Source organism: Callithrix jacchus, chromosome 19 (genome assembly GCF_049354715.1).
Source record: "Callithrix jacchus isolate 240 chromosome 19, calJac240_pri, whole genome shotgun sequence".
NCBI lineage: Eukaryota > Metazoa > Chordata > Mammalia > Primates > Cebidae > Callithrix > Callithrix jacchus.
The window spans coordinates 41,082,372-41,096,207 of NC_133520.1; the positions used below are offsets into that span (position 1 = coordinate 41,082,372).

Below are 13,836 nucleotides of genomic sequence, written 5' to 3' on the forward strand. Positions count from 1 at the left end.
TTCTCCCAAAATATAAAGATCCAGACTCGGGGAGGAGCCTCAGCGTGTCGCCGAGCCAATATCCGCTGGCCCGTTTCGCCTGACAGTTGCGCGAGGGCAGGGAGAGGGGCGGCTCCGCGTGGCCCGGGAGCGGCCGGCGGTCAGGGTGCGCGTGTGCGCCCGGGCGCAGAGCGGAGCCTCGGGGACCCGGAGCCCGCCGCCTGCCTGCCGCCCTCGCCGCGCCGGCCGGGATCCATTTTAGGCTGCGGCGCTCCTGCCCGACATTGCGAGGCCCGGAGCCGGGCCGGGGCGGGGCGCGGGGAAGCGTCAGTCCCGCTCCGGGTGGGGAAGTTCCAGGCGCGCGGCCCGGGCCCGGGTCTCTAATGAAACGCCGCTGCGCGAGCGTGGAGCTCAGGGGCAGCGCGAGCGAGCGCGGCGGGACGGAAACGCGGCGCCCGAGCCTCCCCCGCCCCCAAGTTCTTTCTCTTCCTGACAAGGCTTGCAGGTCTGTCTTTGAAACGCCGTGTGAAAGGGATTGAGTCACAAGTCCACAAACACGCCGGGTCCTCCCCCCGCCCTTTGTTCTCGGAGACCTGCCCTGCAAACCTTTTCTGGAATTGCCCTGCCAACCCCAGGGGGCCGGGGGCCACCCTCCCCGACGCAGCCGGAGCACTAGGGGCCTCCGCCCCCCGCCCGCCCGAGCCCTAGTCTGTATGGACTAAGCCGCCCGGGGTTGGGACAGGTGAGCCTGGGGACCCAGCGGGCCGCTGCTGGGCAAGGGAAACGGGGGTTCGCCGCGCAGCAAGCGGACGACTCCGGCCTGGAGAGGGGGTGTGGCGCGGGCTGGCCTTGGCCTCTCCTGGCGGGGGATCGGTCCCGTCGACCCCGCCGCCCGTTTCTTCCTGCGCCTGGGCCTCGCGGGGTCTCCGGAGCACCCCGTCCTCGCTCCCTCTCGGATCGCCCCCTACAATCCCCCCAGCGCAGCGCCCAGGAGCGCTGGAAGCCGGCGTTTGCCAGGCTCCACACGTGGCTGCTCTGGGTGTCATTTTTCATTTCCCGGGAGGACATTTCTTCTGGTGAGCCAGCAGGTCTGTTTTGTTGTGACCTTTAATTAACACCCCGCGCGATGCCTCTGGAAGGACCGGCCCGGCGCGGGGATCACGTGGGGTGTAATGGCATCTGCGCGCCCGCGGGGAGACCCAGCCGGGGGGTGGGCGAGGGCGCAAGGGACGCTTAGGGATTTCTGGTCGCTGGCTTTCTCTGGAGCTGGGACGAGGCCGGAGGGGGCAGGAAGACAAAGGTTCGGGGTTCTGGGAGCCTGGGGCAACGCCCCCACTCTGCCTTTCTCCGGGAAAATTTCTTCGGTGCCTCCCGGGCTCTGCCCCCTCCTCCCCTGCGCCAGCTCTTGCGTGGAAATATTCTTCAGCCACCAAACCGAGGTAAAAAGGTCAAAATGAAGACGTCGAGAACGGAGTGGAAGTTTCCATGACGTTTCCACTTCCAGGGTAAAAGATCGTACCGTAGGGGACCTTAGGGGGCAGGTAGGCCTCCAGGCAGCGCGCGCCCGCTCCCACCCGCATCTGCATTCAGCCGAGGTACCGCGGACCCATCTTCGCCATTGGCCACGCGTGGCGTGTGGCCAGATGATACGGACCAGCCGGCGAGGCCGCGGGTGGGGAAGGTGGGGTGTCGAGGGGGAGTGTAGGGGAGTCGCGCGATCCACCTTGGAGACTAGGAGCCCCGAGCTGGTCTGATTTGCATCTCTAAGCTGGGGGCCCAAAGCGTGTTTGACGGGCTCCGAGCGCCCTCTGTTGATCAAAGTTTATAACCGGAGGCTCTTCAAGAGTTTTTAATCCGCTCTCAAACATTGACGTTTGTGTAAAATGTATATACAGAAAATGACATGCACACATTTTAATTGCACAGTTCTATGAGTTTTGATAAACGGGCACTCTACGTTGGCCATCACCTCAATAAATATATACACATTCCTGTCCCTCCTGAAAGTTGTGTGCCTTTTCCCAGGCAGTCCCCACCTCTTGTAAGAAACTACTGTTGTGATTTCCATCACCATGGGTTAGTGTTGACTGTTCTGAGGCTTTTTTAATTCGTAGAATCCGTACAGCGTGTACTCTTTTGGGTTTGGCTTTTTTCGCTTAACGCGGGTTTTTGAGTTTCGTGTTGTTGTTAGTATATGGGTCTGTTTTCTCTCTGTATTCTATGTCATTCTTCTGTCTCTCATGCCTTTTTTTTGTTAATATAATAACGTCAGGATTTCCATTTCATTGTTTTGTTGACTTTTTATCTCTGGTGATTATAATGCGGGTTTTTGTTTTTCTGTTTTGAGGCAGGGGCTCCCTCCGTTGCCTGGGCTACAGTGCAGTGGTGCTATTATAGCTCAGGGCGGCCTCCATCTCCTGGGCTCAAATGATCCTCTCTCCTCAGCCTCCCGAGTAGCTGGGACTACAGGTGCAGACCACCACACCTGGCTAATTTTTATTTTTTTGTTGTTGTTGTTTGTTTTTTGTTTTGAGACAGAGTCGCTCTGTCACCCAGGCTGGAGTGCACTGGCGCGATCTCAGCTCAGCGCAACCTCTGCCTCCTGGGTTCAAGCAATTCTCCTGCCTCAGCCTCCCGAGTAGCTGGGACTACAGGTGCATTCCACCATGCCCGGCTAATTTCTGTATTTTTAGTAGAGACGAGGTTTCGCCATGTTGGCCAGGATGGTCTCGATCTTTTAACCTCATGATCCACCTGCCTCGGCCTCCCAAAGATTACAAGCATGAGCCACCGCACCCGGCCCCTCCCCACCCCCCCACCCCCAATTTTTAAAGTAGAAATGAGATCTCCCTGTGTTGCCCAGGCTGGTCTCAAACTCCTGAGCTCAATCCATCTTCCCTTTTCCACCTTCCTAAGTGCTGGGATTATGGCATGAAACTCATACCCGGCCTATAATATGAATCTCTAACGTTTCATAAGCTGCTTGGACTCGCCATTGTGCCACTTCACCTGAAATGTACACTTGGAGCCACTCCATCTTTCCTTCCTCTTCTGTGCCACTAATTTGATATATGTTACACCTACATGCATTATAAACCCACAATACAATCTTATCAGTTTTACTTTAAGCAATCTGCTTTCAGTGAAACTAGAACATTTTAGGTTTTTGATATCTACCCAGTTGTATCATTTCTGGGACTCTTTAATTTTTTCCTTTAGGGCCAAGTTTATAGTAATTTGACTATAATATTCCTCAATGTGTTGTTTTTTATATTTATCCTGCTTAGGGTTTGGTGAATTTCTAGGACCTATAAATTGATCTGTAATTTTTTTTTAACCAAATTTGGGGGATTTTCAGCCACTACTCATTCAAATCTATTTTTTCTGCTCTGTTCTTCTTTTTCCTCTCCTGGGACACCAATTACAGGTCTGTAATTACAGTGCTTGATATTGTTTTCAGGTTATTGAAACTATGTTCGTTACTTTCATTTTTCCCTCTTTATAGACTAATTTTCACTGCTCTTTATTAAGCTCACTAACCTTTGCTTCAGCTGCCTCCAACCTGCTGTTAAGCTAATGCAGTTGGTCCAAATATTGTGTGTGTACCTGTGTGCACATTTCCATTTCTCTTTTCCCCCTTTAAATCCTTGAACATAGTTATAGTACCTTATTTAAAGTTCTTGTCTGAATTTCAACTTCTGATTCATCTGAGGGCCACTTTCTATTAACTGATTTTTCTACTGACTCTGAATTTCATTTTCCTGTTTCTTTTTATATTCAATAAATTTTAACTATATATTGAATATTGTGGATGCTACATCATGGAGATGCTAGATTCTGCTCTCTTCCTTGAGGAGTACTGATTTTTGTTCTAGCGGGCAGTTAAGTTACTGATGGGTCACCGTGAATTTGAGGAGCTTGGTGTTAGGCTTGCTTTGAGTGGTTCTAACTCGTTTTCACCCTCAGATCCAAGAAGAATCCCTTTGTCCTGGGATTGTTCTTCACCCGTGAGGCATGGCCCTTTAGCATTTTCAGTGGAAAGCCTGACCGCTTTGCCAGTCCCTCAGACACCACGTTCTGCTCCCGTGTACTTGACCACAGCTGAAATCTCTGCTCGACTCTTTCAACATGCAGCTGCTGCTTTCTGTATGTTCCAAGTTCAAATCTATCAGCTGGATTTTAGGGGAATTTGAGTGAATTTCAGGGCTGCCTCCTTGTGGTTCTCTCCTTCCGTGGATTCTTCTTCCCCCTCTCCAGCTACTCTGACAGCCCTCAGCTTCACCATGAAATGCCTCAAACCCGTGCAACTGGCCTTCTCGTGATCTAGCCCCGGCGCTCAGCAGACTGGAAGAAGGGCCGTACAACCCTGATTTTAAGAATTAGATCTTCGGGCCCCTTCCAGTCTCCGCCTGCCTCTGGTCATTCTTCAGAGCCCTTAAATAGGTCTGTCACTGTTGTCCAGTTTGTGAGTTTTCTCTGTGAAATTCAATGTTGTACATAAGCTACTCCCTCATTCTAGGTTTTTTGTTTGTTTGTTTGTTTGTTTGAGACGGAGTTTCACTCTTGTTACCCAGGCTGGAGTGCAATGGTGTGATCTCGGCTCACCGCAACCTCCACCTCCTGGGTTCAGGCAATTCTCCTGCCTCAGTTTCCTGAGTAGCTGGGATTACAGGCACGCGCCACCATGCTCAGCTAATTTTTTGTATTTTTAGTAGAGACGGGGTTTCACCATGTTGACCAGGATGGTCTCGATCTCATGACCTCATGATCCACCCGCCTCGGCCTCCCAAAGTGCTGGGATTACAGGCTTGAGCCACCACACCCGGCCCTAATTCTAGTTTTAATGATGGCTTTTTCAAATCTACCTTGGGCTTTTGGAATTTTCTTTCTGGGAGTTAGCAGCCTGTAGCTATCATTTTATTTTCTATTAGACTGAGGAATTTCAATGTTTGCAACTGAAACCTTTACTCATAGATAAATGATATAGATTATAAATATACATGTATTTCTTCTTCACATTTGAGGATGTTAACAGTATTACTTCAAAAAAGACACTCATGAAAGAATTATATAGTGGTTTATAAAAGCCAAGAGCTTTCCTTTCTTGCTTTCTTTCTTTCTTTCTTTTTTGAGATGGAGTCTCACTCTGCTGCCAGGCTGCAGTGCAGTGGCAAGATCTCAGCTTACTGCAACCTCCACCTCCCAAGTTCAAGCGATTCTTGTGCCTCAGTCTCCTCAGTAGCTGGGACTACAGGCACGCACCACCACGCCTGGCTAATTTTTTTTATTTTTAGTAGAGACGGGGTTTCACCATGTTGTCCAGGCTGGTCTTGAACTCCTGACCTCAAGTGATCAGCCCTCCTTGGCATTCCAAAGTGCTGGGATTCCAGGCATGCGCCACCATACCCAGCTGCCAAGAGCATCTATGAACATCAGTTTATTGATTCCATTGATGTCCCTAGGTGAAAAACATATCTTTCTGGTGTATCCATGAGTTCAAAGTGCAAAGGAAGCTAAAGTCCATTACGTGGCTAAGAGTGAAATTCTTATTCCATACTCCTTGTTGCTTAAATTATTAAATGGACATAACTCCTTTGGGAATGCCTCATGGGACTTTTATATTTCAGAGAATGCAGCTTAGCTTTCCCATTATTTATACCTCAGCAATGAATCACTCATAAATTTTATAGCTAAAATATATTATGTCATTGTATTTTTGAAAGCCTGAAAGTATAAATCAGAAATAAAAAAAACCAGCCAGGTGCGGTAGCTCATACCTGTAATCCCAGCACTTTGGGAGGCCAAGGCAGGTGGACTGCTTGAGCCCAGGGGTTCAAGACCAGCCTAGGCAATATAATGAGACCTCAACTTTACAAAAAATACAAAAAAAAAAAAAAAAGCTGGGTGTGGTGGCACATGCCTCTAGTCCCAGGTACTTGGGAGGCTGAGGCGAGGATCACTTGAACCCAGGAGGCAGAGGTTACAGTGAGCCAAGATTGCATCACTGAACTCCAGCCTGGGTGACACAGTGAAACTGTTTCAAAAAAAAAAAAAAAGGCTGCAACTTCTAATTGCTAAGCTGAATGCACAATATAGCAGATTTCACTTCTCTTTAATATTTTGCTTTTGAAATAATTTCCATATCAGTTCAGGCACCAACATGCCGACAGAGCCAGCAGATTGCATGTGCTAGAGGAGGCTGCGTTTCTCCTTGAAGGATAATTAAAACAGGTTACACTGGCCATGTGGTATCTTGATGAATATGCAGACAATATTTGCATATGATCTTCTGGTGTTCTGAGGACCATGTGATCATGTGGCGGCCACCAGAGAGTCAACAGCAAGCTGACAGCGTGAGTCTGTGTGTTCGGTCATTACTCTGGTATAACAAGTGGGTTGTTACCTGCAAACTGACAAAGGGTGTCTACTCTTGAACTATTTCAATCATTATAAATTCCTTTCGTGCTAAATTCCAAGCCTTGATTTCAGTCTGAAATTGACAGTTCAGATGATAAGGTCTACTAGAGAGAGAAAGGGTATGAACCAAATTTGTGTAGTCAGAGTGATAAATTATTTTTTGGTTGTTAATTTTATTTTGTTTTGCAGTTGGGGGAGAAAGACTTTTAAAAGACCTAAAAAGACTTTAAGAAGAATAAAAAGAGTGAGGAGGATCAGGTGTGCTCAGCTCGCTGACCTTGGACTCCGGAGGCTCACACCCTGGGGCTGTGCGGCACCTGCTTTGAAAAGGAATCGCGGCATCCAGTGTAGCACTGTTTGTAATAGCGAAGAGGGGAAAACAGCCGACACACACCACGGTGGGGATGGGTTTAATAACTCACAGTCTAAGGCAGGCACAGGGGCACACACTTGTGGTCCCAGCTACTCAGGAGGCTGAGGCTGGAGGAGGTTTTGAACCCAGGAGTTTGAGGCTGCAGTGAGCTGTGATTGCGCCACTGCACTCCAGTCTGGCCAACACAGTGAGACCCCATTTCTTAAATAAATAAACAAGGTACAGTCTAGTCGGACAGTGGAATACCCTGCAGCCCTTACAAATGCTCATAAAAGAACAATGGAATGCAGAGAAATTGATTATATATTCATGTTACGCACAAAGATAAAGTATATGCAATATAATAATTCAGTAAAACCAAAACAAAATTATATATGTATCAGGAAAAAAAGATCAGACTTTAACACCAAAATATTAAAAGCATAACAATTCTTTGGGAGAGTTGCTAGTTCTGTTTTCTTTTTACTTTTTTCTTTTTTTTGAGACAGGATTTTGCTCTGTTGCCCAGGCTGGAGTGCAGTGGCACAATCATAGCTCTCTATATCCTTGAACTCCTGGGCTCAAGGGATCCTCCTGCTTCAGCCTCCCAAGCAGCTGGCAACCCGTAATTGCCAGAGTACAGGCACCACCACCATGCCTGGCTAATGTTTTATGTTTAATACAGACAGCATCTTGCTATGTTGCCCAGGAGAGTCTGAAACACAGTCTCCAGTGATCCCCCTCCCACCTCAGCCTACCAAGGTGCTGGGATTACAGGCATCAGCTACCGTGACCAGCCTCTAATTCTGTTTTCTAAGACAAATTTAGTGTTACTGTAATCTTTAAAAGGAAATTAAAGCAAGTTTCAATTTGTCAGAAAGGAATCATAAGGAGCCAGAGGGTGAAGGGTGTGTGTGCCCACAAAGCATCCAGACAGACACACACACACACACACACACACACACACACACACACAGCTGCAGGCCTAGCCAAAGCCAGGATACAGAAAAGCAGGCTGGGCGTGGTGTCTCACACCTGTCATCCCAGCACTGTGGGAGGCCAAGGCAGGAGGATCACTTGAGGTCAGGGGTTGGATTCCAGCCTGGCCAACATGGTGAAACTCTATCTCCACTAGAAATACAAAAACTAGCCAGGTGTGGTGTCATGCATCTGTAGTCCCAGCTACTTGGGAGGCTGAGGCAGGAGAATCACTTGACCCACAGAGGCGGAGGTTGCAGTGAGCCGAGATCGTGCCACTGCACTCCAGCCTGGGCAACACAGCGAGAGGGAGCCAGGAGTTCAAGGCTACGGTGAGCTACGTTTGCACCACTGTGCTCCCTGAGCAACAGACAGAAACTCTCTCTCTCTCTCTCTTTTTTTTCAACGGCAAAGCCAGGGAGAGTGCTGGGGAAAAACACAAACCCTTCCTTGGTCCCAAGAGGGAACCACACACCACTTAGGACTGAGGTGGAAGATGTGGGTGGCAGGTGGTGCTCGAAGAGGTGAAAGGCTGTGAGAGTCCAGGACTTTGAATAAAATAAAACTGGACCTAGAGGAGGGTGGAGGATTGGAGGAGGGAGAAGGTCAGAAAGAATGGCTACTAGGTGCTAGGCTGAGTACCTACAACAAACCCTAGTGTGGAGGATTGGAGGAGGGAGAAGGTCAGAAAGAATGGCTACTAGGTGCTAGGCTGAGTACCTACAACAAACCCTAGTGTGGAGGATTGGAGGAGGGAGAAGGTCAGAAAGAATGGCTACTGGGTGCTAGGCTGAGTACCTACAACAAACCCTAGTGTGGAGGATTGGAGGAGGGAGAAGGTCAGAAAGAATGGCTACTGGGTGCTAGGCTGAGTACTTACAACAAACCCTAGTGACACAAGTTCACCTGCATAACCTGCGCATGTACCCCAAACCAAAAATAAAGGTTAAAAGAACTACCTATATGATTGATGACTGTTCCAATGAATTTATGAGAAAACTAGGCTAGCATATCATTCTCTTGTGAGGAAGCCAGAAACATTTTTATTTAAAATTTTTAAAACAGCACTCAGATTACAAGCCGGAGAATTGCTTGAGCCCAGGAGGTCGAGACCAGCCTGGAGAACACAGTGAGAACCCTGTCTCAACAAAACTAACAACTTAGCCAGGTGTGGTGGTGTGCACCTGTAGTCCCAACTACTTGGGAGGTTGAGGTGGGAGGATCACTTGAGCCCAGGAGGTCCAGGCTGCAGTGACCCATGCTGCACCACTGTACTCCAGCCTGGACAAGAGAGTGAGACCCTGTCAAAAAAAAAAAAGGATGGGGCGAGAGGGCCTTACAATTCTATAATTAGAAAATAACCTAATCAAAAATAGGTGAGACATGGACAGATATGTCATCAAAGAAGCTATGTGTGTGGCAAAAGGGCACATGAAACACGGCTCCACATCATTAGTCATTAGAGAAATGAAATTTTAAAAAACCAGACCAAGTGAGGTGACTCACGCCTGTAATCCCAGCCCTTTGGAAGACCAAGGCTGGCAGATCACGAGGTCAGGAGCTTGAGACCATCCTGGCCAACATGGTGAAACCCTGTCTCTACTAAAAATACAAAAAAATTAGCCGGACGTGGTGGTGCATGCTTGTAATCCCAGCTACTCAGGAGGCTGAGGCAGGAGAATCACTTGAACTCGGGAGGCAGAGGCTGCAGTGAGCCAAGATCACGCCATTTCTCTCCAGCCTGGGCAACAAGAGTAAGACTCCCTATCAAAAAAAAAAAAACAAGGACACCACTTCATACCCACTAGAATGACTACAGTCGAGAAGACAGGCAGCACAAGGCTGCTGGGGAGGTGGAGAAATGGTGGCCCTCATGCGTTGCTGTGGAACGTAGCAATGTGCAGCTGTGTGAGAAAACAGTTTGGCAGTTTCTCAAAAAGTTAAATATAAAATCACCGTACTGCCCATCAGCTTCATTCCTAAGTATCTATCCCAAGAGAAATGAAAACATACATTCACATTCACACAAAGATCAGCACACAAAAGTTCATCGTGGCATTATTTATAAATAGCCAAAACGTGCAGAAACGTCCCTCAGCTGACGTGTGAATAGACAGAATGTGCTATATCCACACGATGGAGTATTACTGGGCAACAGAAAGGAATGAAGTACGATACATGCCACAACTCAAATGAATCCCGAGAGCCCTATGCCAAGTGAAAGAGACCAGGCATGAGAGATGATATATTGTATGATTTCATCGACGTGAAATTTTCAGAAGGCAAATCTGTAGAGACAGACAGTAGCTTAGTGGTTGCCTAGAACGGGGGACAGGAACAGGGACTGATTGTACATGAGGTTTCTTCACTGGGATGATGAAAATGTTCTGAAACTGATTTATGGCAAAGGCTGCACCACTCAGTAAATTTACCAAAAAATACTGAACTGTGCACTTGAATAGGGCGGGTTTTATCATATGTAACGTATGTTGATAATGCTGTTTTTAGGAAGTGAGGGGAGAGGTAAAGGAGGGGATGGGAATTAGGGATCCCTTTCAGAGCTGTTGGCACTTCCAGCCTGGGCTGGAAAACTAAACTTATGCGCAGAGAGTGTCAGAATGATTTTCAGGGAAGTGATGAGCTAACCAACAGAGATGAAATAGCATTTCCAAAAACAAGAAAAGTGGGACCAAGATGATACATTTTATTTAGAAAAGAGATGGACACAAGGCCAGGCATGGTGGCTCATACCTGTAATCCCAGCACTTTGGAAGGCCAAGGTAGGCAGATCACGAGGTCAGGAGTTCAAGACCGTCCTGGCCAACAAGGTAAAACCCTATCTCTACAAAAAATTAGCTGGGCATAGTGATGGGCACCTGTAGTCCCAGCTACTCGGGAGGCTGAGGCAGGAGAATCACTTGAAACTGGGAGGTGAAGGTTGCAGTAATCAGAGATCGTGCCACTGCACTTCAGCCTAGTGACGGAGTGAGACTCCGTCTCAAAAAAAAGCAAGTGCCAGTGCCTCACACCTGTAATCCCAGCACTCTGGGGGGCCCAAGACAGGTGGATCATGAGCCAGGAGTTTAAGACCAGCCTGGTCAACGTGGTGAAACCCCGTCTCTACTAAAAATACAAAAATTAGCTGGTCGTGGTGGTGGGTGCCTGTAATCCCAGCTACTCAGGAGGCTGAGGCAGAGAATTGATTGAACCTGGGAGATGGAGGTTGCAGTGAGCCGAGATCACGCCACTGCACTCCAGCCTGGGCAACAGAGCCAGACTCCATCACAAACCGAGATCACGCCACTGCACTCCAGCCTGGGCAACAGAGCCAGACTCCATCACAAAAAGAAAAGAAAAGAGATGGACACAATACACTATCAAATACTATGCAGCCATAAAAAAGAATGAGTTCATGTCCTCTGTAGGGACATGGATGAAGCTGGATCATTCTCAGCAAACTGACACAGGAACAGAAAACCAAACACCATATGTCCCCACTTATAAGTGGGAGTTGAACAATGAGAACACGTGGAGACAGAGAGGGTAACGTCACACACCAGGGCCTGTGGGCGGGTGGGGGGCAAGAGGAGGGAAAGCATTAAGACAAATACCTAATATATGTGGGGCTTAAAACCCAGATGACAGGTTGATAGGAGGAGCAAACCACCATGGCACATATATACCTATGTAACAAACCTGCATGTTCTGCACGTCTATCCCAGAACTTAAATTTTTTTTAATACATTAAAAAAAAAAAGATATTGCCACAGTAACCCAATTGTCTTTTCCCTCTGAAGCAAAAGTCCCAGCGAGAGAGGTAACCTGTGTGCCCCCTTCAGGAATCCCAGCATGTCCAGCCGGAGTACCCATGGGGTGTTGCTTCATGTCGTCTTGGGAGAGGGAACCCCAGCACTGGGAAGATCATCAAAAGACACTGGCTGATTGCTGCTGGGAATACAAGAGCCATTAAAGAAAATGAACTGAGAGTGTGCTTCATTTTTAAAAACAAAAAGTTGTGATATTAAGAACTCTGTAAGGAACTGCCAGAGCAAGGTCGCTGTGGCTAGGAGTGGGGCGTGGGCTGTCTACGCCTAAGCCATATGAGCCACAGTAGGTTCAGGAGGACTGGGAGCAGCTGTGGGAGTGATGGCCGCCAGAGTCAGCTGTGAAGGTGGTGGGCAGAGAAGTGCACACAGCCCAGAGAAGAGCTTCAAAGACCATGCTGGAGACTACGGAAGCCACCTGAGGACCTGCTCAGGGGAGGGAGGCACTTGCTGGGGTGTGGGATTCCAGGTTTCCTCCAATGAGGGCTTGGAATCAAGACCCATTTTTCTAAGCAGTGCTGTTATTGTCCCCTACCCTTGACTGTCATCTCACAGCTGTGTGCTGCCTGAGGCTGGGGACCAGCAGAGAATTGCTATCACTGGTGCAAATGCTCCCTTTGCCACCTCCCCCTTAATTTCACCAGGATCCGCCATCATGTCTCCATCAAACAAGGAAGTTCTCTCAATTCTAAATGCTCACTAGAAAATCAGCAGTTCTGATCTCCTCACATAGGGTCCATTCAGCTCATGAGTTGGAAATGCAGTGTATCTGGATGATGGATGGATGGATGGATGGGATGGATGGGATGGATGGATGGATGGATGGATGGGATAGATGGATGGATGGGATGGAAGGATGGATGGATGAGAGGGTTGGATGGATGAGAGGGTTGGATGGATGGATGGATGAGATGGATGGATGGATGGATGGGATGGATGGATGGATGAGATGGATGGGATGGATGGATGGATGGGTGGAGGGATGGATGGGATGGATAGATGGACGGGATGGATGGGTGGGTGGATGGGCGGATGGATGGATGGGATGAATGGATGGGTGGATGGGATAGATGGATGGATGGGATGGATGGGTGGAGGGATGGATGGAATGGATGGATGGATGGATGGATGGGTGGGTGGATGGGCGGATGGATGGATGGGATGGATGGATGGGTAGATGAATGGATGGGATGGATGGGTGGATGGATGGGTGGATGGATGGATGGGTAGATGGGTGGATGGATGGGATGGATGGATAGATGGGATAGAAGGATGGATGAGTAGATAAATGGATGGATGGGACAGATGGATGGGTAGATGGATGGATGGGATAGATGGTTGGAATGGGATAGATGGGATGGATGGATGGGATGGATGGTTGGAATGGGATGGATGGGCAGACAGGTGGATGGGTGGATGGACAGATGGAAGACATATAACCTTGGGGGGAAGAAAGAGAGGGGTCAGGTGAGAGTAACTGGAAAGTAGAAGCTCCTGGGTGAGGGCAGTAGCAGCTCACGGTTTCCTATAAAAAGGCTAAGATGGGCCTGGCACAGTGGCTCATGCCTGTAATCCCAGCACTTTGGGAGGCTGAGGCGGGCAGATCACCTGTGGTTAGGAGTTCAAGACCAGCCTGACCAACATGGAGAAACCCCATCTCCACTAAAAATACAAAATTAGCTGGGCATGGTGGTGCGTGCCTGTAATCCCAGCTACTTGGGTGGCTGAGGCAGGAGAATTGCTTGAACCCAGGAGGCAGAGGTTGCAGTGAGCCAAGATTGCGCCATTGCACTCCAGCCTGGGCAACAAGAACGAAATCCTGTCTCAAAAAAAAAAAGGCTAAGATGGAGCTCAAGCTGTGATCCTTCCTACTACCTTTCTAATATTTAAAAAAAAAAAAAAAAAAGATTTAAATGTAAAGCCTCATTTAAAAACAACAGCAAAGATAAGTGTCAAGGAATTCCAGAGTTATGGTTTCCACAGCAACATTCACGTGGCCACCCAACTACTACTAGATAAATGAAATTAAGCATTTCTGTCGCCCTTGACATTCAGCCATATGCCAAGCAGTCACTTGATTGTTGATAATTCCACACAGCCACCTGTGAGGGAGGCAGCCTCCTCTCTCCCACAGGAAGGATGAGGACCCAGTCCCAGGAGAATGATTTGCCCAGAGAATCCCCTGAGGTGGCACTAGCCGGCTCATCTCACTGCATCACGGCAGGCTGCAGGGTGCAATGCCACGCGCAGGGCTGCAGAGAGCCGAAGATCAATCATTGTTAGATG

At 48.6% G+C, this 13,836-nt stretch overlaps 1 protein-coding gene across 2 annotated transcripts in view; it reads right to left on the reverse strand.

Moving 5' to 3' along the window:
• Positions 1–13,836, reverse strand: part of KIF26B (kinesin family member 26B) — a 636,506-nt gene that overhangs the window by 574,891 nt on the left and 47,779 nt on the right. The window lies entirely within an intron of this gene.